Source organism: Papio anubis, chromosome 9 (assembly GCF_008728515.1).
Source record: "Papio anubis isolate 15944 chromosome 9, Panubis1.0, whole genome shotgun sequence".
Classification (NCBI taxonomy): Eukaryota; Metazoa; Chordata; class Mammalia; order Primates; family Cercopithecidae; genus Papio; species Papio anubis.
This window is the reverse complement of record NC_044984.1, coordinates 3,792,821-3,801,819: the sequence shown is the minus strand read 5'-3', so window position 1 is coordinate 3,801,819 and position 8,999 is coordinate 3,792,821. Positions and strand designations below refer to the sequence as shown.

At 40.6% G+C, this 8,999-nt stretch overlaps 1 protein-coding gene across 1 annotated transcript in view; it reads left to right on the top strand.

Moving 5' to 3' along the window:
- Nucleotides 1–970: 970 nt before the first annotated feature.
- CRACR2A (calcium release activated channel regulator 2A) overlaps nucleotides 971–8,999 on the top strand; it is a 154,946-nt gene continuing 146,917 nt past the window's right edge. The window contains exon 1 of the mRNA XM_031650207.1: nucleotides 971–1,110. The gene's annotated coding sequence lies outside the window, so the exon portion shown is untranslated. The remainder of the gene's footprint in view (nucleotides 1,111–8,999) is intronic.

Below are 8,999 nucleotides of genomic sequence, written 5' to 3'. Positions count from 1 at the left end.
ATTTAGGCATATGTTAAGACATTATTTGAGTCTAGTTCCTTTCTCTAATTCTATTTCCAATTCTCTGTCTCCTGTCTTACCTTTAGAAAAGTGTTTGATCTGATACAATCAAATAAAATGGCATAACGTCAATATCACAGTTTAGTGGTTTGATCAAGATTTTGCATTTTCCCCGTATTTCTAATATAAAGTTGTTTGAAACATTTAAAAGTCTCCTGAACCACTTGACTTTTCACATCCTAAACATAATTTGAGCCCAGCTAGTGAAATTCACTGAATCAAAGAAATGGAGAGTATTAGAGGCAGATGGGCTTCAGAGGTGTATTAGTTGGTTCCCACAGTGCTATAAAGAATGCCTAAGACTGGGTAATTTATAAAGAAAAGATGTTTAATTAACTCATAGTTCTGCTTGGCTTGAGGGCCTTAGGAAACTTACAATCATGGCAGAAGGAGAAGAGGAAGCAGGCACATCTTCACAAGTCAGCAGGAGAGAGAGAGAGAGAGCGTGTGCAAGCAAAAGAGCAAGGAGGTGCCACACTTAAAACCATCCGCTTAAAACATCACACTTAAAAACCATCACGATAGTGAGAACTCCCTCACTATCATGAGAACAGCGTGGGGGAAACTGCCCCCATGAGCCAATCACCTCCCACCAGGTCCCTCCCTCGACACATGGGGATTACCATTCGAGATGAGATTTGGGTGGGAACACAGTCAAACCATATCGAGAGGCCATTTAGTTCAGCTGAGGAGAAAAAAGCCCCAAGTTAAATATAGTTTGCCAAGTGGTTAAACTAGGAAAAGAACTCAAGGGATATTTAATCAAATCCACTGAGCAGCACTGAATTTGAACCTCAGCTCCTGACTGCAATGGAAGAAGTCTTCAGAACACTGGTGGTATGTTTGTGCTGCTCTTTTGTCCACACATTAGTTCAGTTGATATTTCTTTCTTTTTTCTTTTTTTTTTTTTTTGAGACAGTTTTGCTCTGTGGCCCAGGCTGGAGTGGTGTGATCTCAGCTCACTGCAAGCTCCACCTCCCGGGTTCATGCCATTCTCCTGCCTCAGCCTCCCGAGTAGCTGGAACTTCGAGTGTCTGCTACCACGCCCAGGTAAGTTTTTGTTTTGTTTTGTTTTGTTTCGTTTTTTTTGTATTTTTAGTAGAGACGGGGTTTCACTGTGTTAGCCAGGATGGTCTCGATCTCCTGACCTCGCGATCCACCTGCCTTGGCCTCCCAAAGTGGTGGGATTACAGGCCTGAGCCACCGCACCCGGCCCAGTTCAACTGACATTTCTGACTGTCACAGGCAGCACCAAACCTTATCCTTTTCTGTTGCAGAGCTGTTCCAGCTGCTGCGTTTGGATTTATGGAGAAATGACTGCCTGTAGCAAAATATGTGTTTTTTTTAAATGACACCCTTAAGTCTGACTTATTATATTTATCCCCATCTCTCTGTTCTTCTTTCTGAAGTACACACCACTCTCTCCTTTTCTTTTCCGCTTCCATTGAAGGATTTTTGGCCCAAGTGGGTGTTTGTATTCATTGCACCAGCCAGCCCAAGTGGTCTAGGGAAGGAAAAGCTGATAAAGATTTTGCGTATTTGTCAGCCTTCTCAAGCTCTTCTGACAGTCTGCCTGGGGCTTCATTGTTCCTTCATGGGGTATTACTTAAGAATCTTTGTCTATATAGCGGAGTAAGCAGTGATGAGACAGATCCTAATGCAGCACAGGTGCACACCCCCTGTTTGTCTATCATTGTGCTAACAGCAGAACCAGCCTACCCAGCATTTAAAACACTAGGCAGAACCACCCATCTGAAGGGACCATGCATTGTACAAAAAGCCATCCTCATTCTCTCAGCTTCCAAAAAAACTGCCTTCTGAGCAAGGCATGCCCTTGGCACCTCTGCAGGTGGACAGATCTTTACCCCATAACCCATGCATAGCTCTGGTCACCCAGGACACCAAAAGAGATAGTTCATTTTCTATTCACAGCCTCTAAACTTTAGTCGCAGGACAGAATGGGGCCCAAAGATCATGCAATACAACCATTTATATTCTTGTCATCACACTGGAAAGTTCTCCATGTGTAACTTATGGATCTTGCCAAGATAGAGCCTGAGTCTGTGTCTTTATTATTTAAATGCCTTTTGAGTCAAGGGAAGGTTCACACTGGCTGTCTGGAGATAAGTAAGTCAAAGTTATAACTGGCATTCAAATGTCTACAGAATTTACTCCAGTTTATATTTATAGACTTATCTGCTTCTGCTTCTCAATCCAATTTCTGTATTTTAGCAAAATAATATTATTTTCTCTCAAATTCACCTTGTGCTTTTCCATTTCTAAAAACTTCTTTCTCTGGGCACATATTATTTCCTCCCATCTGTATTTCTCACATTCCTGCAATTCTGTCAATCAAAATTATATCCATCCCTAAGATCTGATTTAAATAACACTTTCTCCAGGAAGGCTTTCCTGATCGTTCTAGCTAAAAGCCTCTCTCCTTCCTTGAAACTCTGATATCTCAGTTTGTATGTCTGTTATCACCTTACCTTATAGCGTAGTTATTGTGTACTCACCTTCCCTACGTCCTGCTTTAGTTAGACTGTAAACTCTCTGAGGACAGGGTCATTCTTTTTCATCTCTGTATCCCCCACAGCCTCTAAGACAGCCTTTTGCACTTAATAGGAGCTCAATAAACATCTGTTGTGAAATGAATGAGAATCACATAATGAGTAGTTAAGGAAACATGCAATGAGTAGTTAAGGAATTTTAGAGCCCTGAAAAACCCAGCTGGTGACTGGGTCCAGAGTGAAAGAGAAGAGCAGGAGCAGGAAGTGAGCTGGTTTGGTCTCTCTTTGGAGGCAACCAGCTGCAGCCCCAAAGAAATCTATTTTGTTTAAAAAAACAAAAACAGCAAACAAAGTTGGCAGAGGAAGTGATGACGTCAACATTCCATTTCTGCGCAGATGTATCACTCAATTAAACTCGATAGCTCAAACACCAAATTACTACGTCTTCACCCCTCATCCTCCACCTAGCTTTCTTAGAACACACACACTCATGCCTAGGGGACAGACATCAAATATGTTTTAGAAGCTTGGTGAGTATTCTTGGTAGGGTAGAAAGTGTCATCCAGAATTCTCTCCTTAGGTACTATATGTTGGGGAAACGGGGATAGCAATATGTGTGTGTGCAGTGTTTCAGTTCTTTTTTGGTAAAGGCCAAGATTGTAGATAAAAATTCATTTTAGTTGGATTTCTGCCATTACTGGTATCAAAAACATCTCAATTTTAGTGATGCTGAAAAGTACTGAGCAGGTGGCTAGAAACCTGGCACACTGTCCCAAAGATCCTGGCAGCAAAATCTGAGAGAACACAGGGACAATGGATAGCTAGACAGGGCATGGCCCGAGCAGGGCTAGCTTTGACCAGGGCCACATGCAATCAGTATAGGTCAGAAGGAAGGAGAGAGAATTTATGTCACAACAAGATGTCACCTACACAGTTGAGGAGCTTGTCATTACATGTCCAGGGTTCACACCTCCATTGCTGAGTCAGTATTGAGAGTCAGGTTGCTTTGTTTTGTCTTGTTTTTGTGTTTTTGTTTTTTCACAGCCTTATTGAGGTGTCATTTATATACCTTATACCCATTGCAAATATACAACTTAATGATTTTTAATAAATGTATGGAGTTGTATGACCATCATCACAGTCTGGTGTTATTACATCGTCATCATCCTAAACATTTTATTAAGCTCATTTGCAGCCCAAACCAACTTCTACCCCATCTCCCCGGGACAATCACTAATCTGATTTCTATTTCTATAATTTGCCTCTTCTGGACACTTACTATACATGAAATCATCTAATATGTACTCTTTGCATCTGTCTTCCTTTTTTTTTTTTTTGAGACAGAGTCTCGCTCTGTTGCCCAGGCTGGAGTCCAGTGGCGCGATCTCGGCTTTCTGCAAGCTCCGCCTTCCAGATTCACCCCATTCTCCTGCCTCAGCCTCCGGAGTATATGGGACTGCAGGCGCCTGCCACCACGCCTGGCTAATTTTTTTGTATTTTTTGGTAGAGACCGGGTTTCACCGTGTTAGCCAGGATGGTCTTGATTTCCTGACCTCGTGATCTGCCTGCCTCAGCCTCCCAAAGTGCTGGGATTACAGGTGTGAGCCACCGTGCCCGGCCTGCATCAGTCTCTTTAGGCGTACTAATTAGGTTCATTCATGTTGTAATATGTACCAGTATTTTACTCCTTCCTATTGCTGAGTAGTATTCCATTGAACTGGTATACCATATTGGGTTTATCCACTCACCAGCTGGTAGACATTTGGATTATTGCCAGGTTTTGGCTAGTACAAATAATGCTGCTATGCACATTCATGTATGAGTCATTGTATGGAGATATTTTCATTTCTCTTGGATAGATTCCTCAGAGTGAAGTCACTGAGTCTTGGGTAAGTTTTTGTTTGACTTAAGAAAAACCAAATAATTTTCCAAAGTAGCTGTACCATTTTCATTCTTCCAGGAACACGCAAGCATTCCAGTTTCTCCACACCCTCACTAAGACTTAGTATTACCTGTCTTTGAATATAGCACTCTACTGAGCATATAAGAACATCACATTATGGTTTTTTTTTTTTTTTGAGACGGAGTCTCGCTCTGTCGCCCAGGCTGGAGTGCAGTGGCGCAATCTCGGCTCACTGCAAGCTCCGCCTCCCGGGTTCAGGCCATTCTCCTGCCTCAGCCTCCCCAGTAGCTGGACTGCAGGTGCCCGCCACCACACCTAGCCAATTTCCTGTATTTTTAGTAGAGACGGGGTTTCACCGTGTTAGCCAGGATGGTCTTGATCTCTTGACCTCATGATCCGCCCGCCTCGGCCTCCCAAAGTGCTGGGATTACAAGTGTGAACCACCGCACCCAGCCCACATTATGATTTTAGTTTGTATTTCCTTATGACTAATAATGTTGGGTGCCTTTTCGTGTGTTTATTTGCTATTAATATGTCTTCTTTGGTGAAATATTTATTCAAGTCTTCTATCATTTTTTAATCAGTTGTAATTAAAATTACTATAATTACTGAGTTGTAAAAGTACCTTTTATATTCTGGATACTAGACTTTTATTAGATATATGTTTTGCAAATATTTCATCCCAGTTTGTGTTGGTCTTTTAATTTTATTAGGGTTATTTTTTGAAGCACAAAGGTTTTTACATTTAATAAGGTGCAATTTGCCAATTTTGTCTTTTATGGATCCTATTCTGGAGTCATAAAGATTTGCAGAAGATTTATCAAAGAGATTTTTTCTCCTATATTTTCATTTAAAAGTTTTATAGTTGTAGCTCTTCTACTTAAGACTGTGACCCATTTTGTGTTTAAGTAGAATGTCAAAGAAGGGTCTCAGTTCATTTTATTGCATATGGATATCCCTTCCCAAGTCCCTACTGTGGAACAGGCTATCCTTTCTAAATTGAATTGTCTTCTCCTTCGTTAAAAACCAGTGGACCATAAATGTAGGCTTTTATTTCTGGATTCTAAATTCCATTTCAAAAATATGTGTGTCTGTCTTTATGCCAATACAACATTGCCTTTACTACTGAATAAGTTTTGGGCATTGCAAATCCTCCAACTTTTTTCTTCTTTTATAAAATTGTCTTGGCTATTCTAGATCTTTTGCATTTTCATATAAATTTTAGGATCAACTTGTCAATTTCTACCAAAAATCCTGATGGGATTCTACTATATGGATTCTATGGATCAATTTAAGGAGAATTGATATCTTAATAATATTGCATCTTCCAGTCCAGAAACATTTCATCTTCATTTATAAAGATCTCACTTTGGACTTAAGTTTGCTTTTCTTTTTCTTTTTCTAGTTTTGTAAGGTGGAAACTTAGGTTGTTGATTTTAGATCTTCTCCTTTTCTAATATATTCATTCAATGCCATAAATTTCTCTCTAAGCACTAGTTTCACTGTATCCCACTAATTTTGATGTTTTATTTAATTTTCACAAAGTATTTTTAAATTTCTCTTGAACTTCTTTCACCCATGTATTTTTTAGAAACATATTTTGAGATTTTCTAGCTGTCTTCTGTTATTGATTCCTCATTTAATTCCATTATGGTGAGAACATACTTTGAATGATTTCTATTCTTCTAAATTTGTTAAGGTTTGCTGAATGGCCTGGAATGTTGTCTATCTTGATGAATGTTCATGTGAGCTTGATAGGAATGTATATTTTACTTTTGTTGGATGAAACATTCTATAGATCTCTATTAGATCCAGTTGTTTGGTGGTGCTATCCCCTTCAACTATATGCTTATTGATTTTCTGCCTGCTGAATCTATCAGTCACTGAAAGAGGATGTTGAAGTTTCCAGCTATGTTAGTGGATTTGTCTATTTCTCTTTGCAGTTCTATCAGTTTTGGCCTCACACATTTTGACTCTCTGTTGTTCGGCACATACGTGTCAAGTATGGTAGTTCTCTTTGAGAATTAGTCCCTTTACCACTATGTAATGCCCGTCTTTATCCCTGTCCATTTTTCTTGTTCTGAAGTCTGCTTTGTCTGAAATTAATATAGTTATTATAGATTTCTTTTTTTTTTTTTTTTTTTTTTTTTTTTTGAGACGGAGTCTTGTTCTGTCGCCCAGGCTGGAGTGCAGTGGCCGGATCTCAGCTCACTGCAAGCTCCACCTCCCGGGTTTACGCCATTCTCCTGCCTCAGCCTCCCGAGTAGCTGGGACTACAGGCGCCCGCCAACTCACCCGGCTAGTTTTTTGTATTGTTTTAATAGAGACGGGGTTTCACCGTGTTAGCCAGGATGGTCTCGATCTCCTGACCTCGTGATCCGCCTGTCTCGGCCTCCCAAAGTGCTGGGATTACAGGCTTGAGCCACCGCGCCCGGCCTAGTTATTATAGATTTCTTTTGATTAATGTTATCATGGCATCTTTTCCTCCACCCCTTTAATTTATTCTATCTGTGTCTTTATATTTAAAGTGAGTTTCTTATAAACAGCATTTAGTTCGGTCTTGTTTTTTTTTTTTTTTTTTTTGAGACGTAATCTCGCTCTGTCGCCCAAGCTGGAGTGTAGTGGCCGGTCTCGGCTCACTGCAAGCTCCGCCTCCCGGGTTTACGCCATTCTCCTGCCTCAGCCTCCCGAGTAGCTGGGACTACAGGCGCCCGCCACCTCGCCCGGCTATTTTTTTTTCATATTTTTAGTAGAGATGGGGTTTCACCATGTTAGCCAGGATGGTCTTGATCTCCTGACCTCGTGATCCGCCTGTCTCGGCCTCCCAAAGTGCTGGGATTACAGGCTTGAGCCACCGCGCCCGGCCTGGTCATGTTTTTTAAATCCATTGTGACAATCTCTGTCTTTTGTTTACTTAGACCACACTTTCTTTTTTTTTTTTTTTTGAGACAGAGTTTTGCTCTTATTGCCCAGGCTGGAGTGCAATGGCGTGATCTTGGCTCACTGCAACCTCCGCCTCCTGGGCTCAAGTGATTCTCCTGCCTCAGCCTCCCGAGTAGCTGGGATTACAGGCATGCGCCATGGGCCACTACGCCCAGCTAATTTTGTATTTTTAGTAGAGACGAGGTTTATCCTTGTTGGTCAGGCTGGTATCGAACTCCCAACCTTCGCCCATCCTCCCGCCTCGGCCTCCCAAAGTGCTGGGATTACAGGCGTGAGCCACCACACCCGGCCTTGTTTCTTATTCTTAAGCCTGGCTTCCTAGGTTTCCTGGACTAGAACACACATTTAAAGTGATTTTTGATATAGTTGGATTACTATCTATCACACTTACAACTATCTTCTGTTTTTTGTACTTATTCTTTGTTTCCTTTTCAAATTTCCCCTCTTTTCCCACCTTCTCTGATTTTTATTGAGCATTTTATATGATTCCATTTTCTTTCCTCTCTGCATATCAATTACATTTTTAAAAATATTGAGTGGTTGCCCTAGTGTGTATAATGTGTTTATAACTAATCTAAGTCCACTTTCAAATATTTATCTATAATTATATGTTCTTAATTTCTCCCTCGTTCCTTATTGTATTGCTGTCGCTTGTTTATCTGTATGTTATAATTACCTAATACATTGTTACTATTATTTCTTTGAACAAGTTATTATTCATTACATCAATTAAGAATAAGAAAAGTAAAGGATTGTATTTTATTTTAATTATTCTTTCTTCAATACTCTTCCTATCATATTTCTTTCTCTCTAAAGAATTTCTTTTAACATTTCTCGTAGGGCAGATCTACTGATGATTTTTCTGTTTTTGTTTGTCAGAGTTTTCTTAGTTTTTGTTTTTGTTTGTTTTGTTTATTGTGCCTTCACTGTTAAAGGGTAATTTTGCTGAGTATAGAAATCTAGGTTAGAGGTTTTTCCTTTCAACACTTCAAATGTTTCACTTAACTCTCTGAGGAGAAGTCTGTGACGGTTAATTTGAAATGTTGACTGGGCCACAGGGTGTTCATAAATTTTGTTAGACATTGTTCTGAGTGTGTCTGTGAGAGTGCTTCTGATGAGGATAACATCTGAATTGGTAGACTGAGTAAAGCAGATTGCCCTCCCCAGTATGGGTGGACTTCATCCAATCCGTTGAAGGCCTAAATAGAACAAAGAGTTGGAGTAAGAGAATTCCCTCTCTCTGCCTAACTGTCTTAGAGTTGGGACATTTTTCTTCTACTGCCTTCAAACTTGGACTCAGATGAGAAGTTATGCTGTTGGCTCTCCTGGTTCTCAGTTCTTCAGATTCAGGCTGCAAGTATACCATGAGCACTCCTGGGTCTACAGCTTGCTGATTGCAGACTTGGGACTTCTCAGCCTCCATAGCTGCATGAGCTAATTCCTTATCCTTCCCCCCTCTCTCTCCCCACCCATACACACATATGTGTGTGTTTGTGTAAAGAGAGATGTGATGTGTGTGTGTGTGCATGAGAGAGAGAGAGAGAGAGAGATGTGGTGTGTGTGTGTGTGAAAGAGAAAGAGCG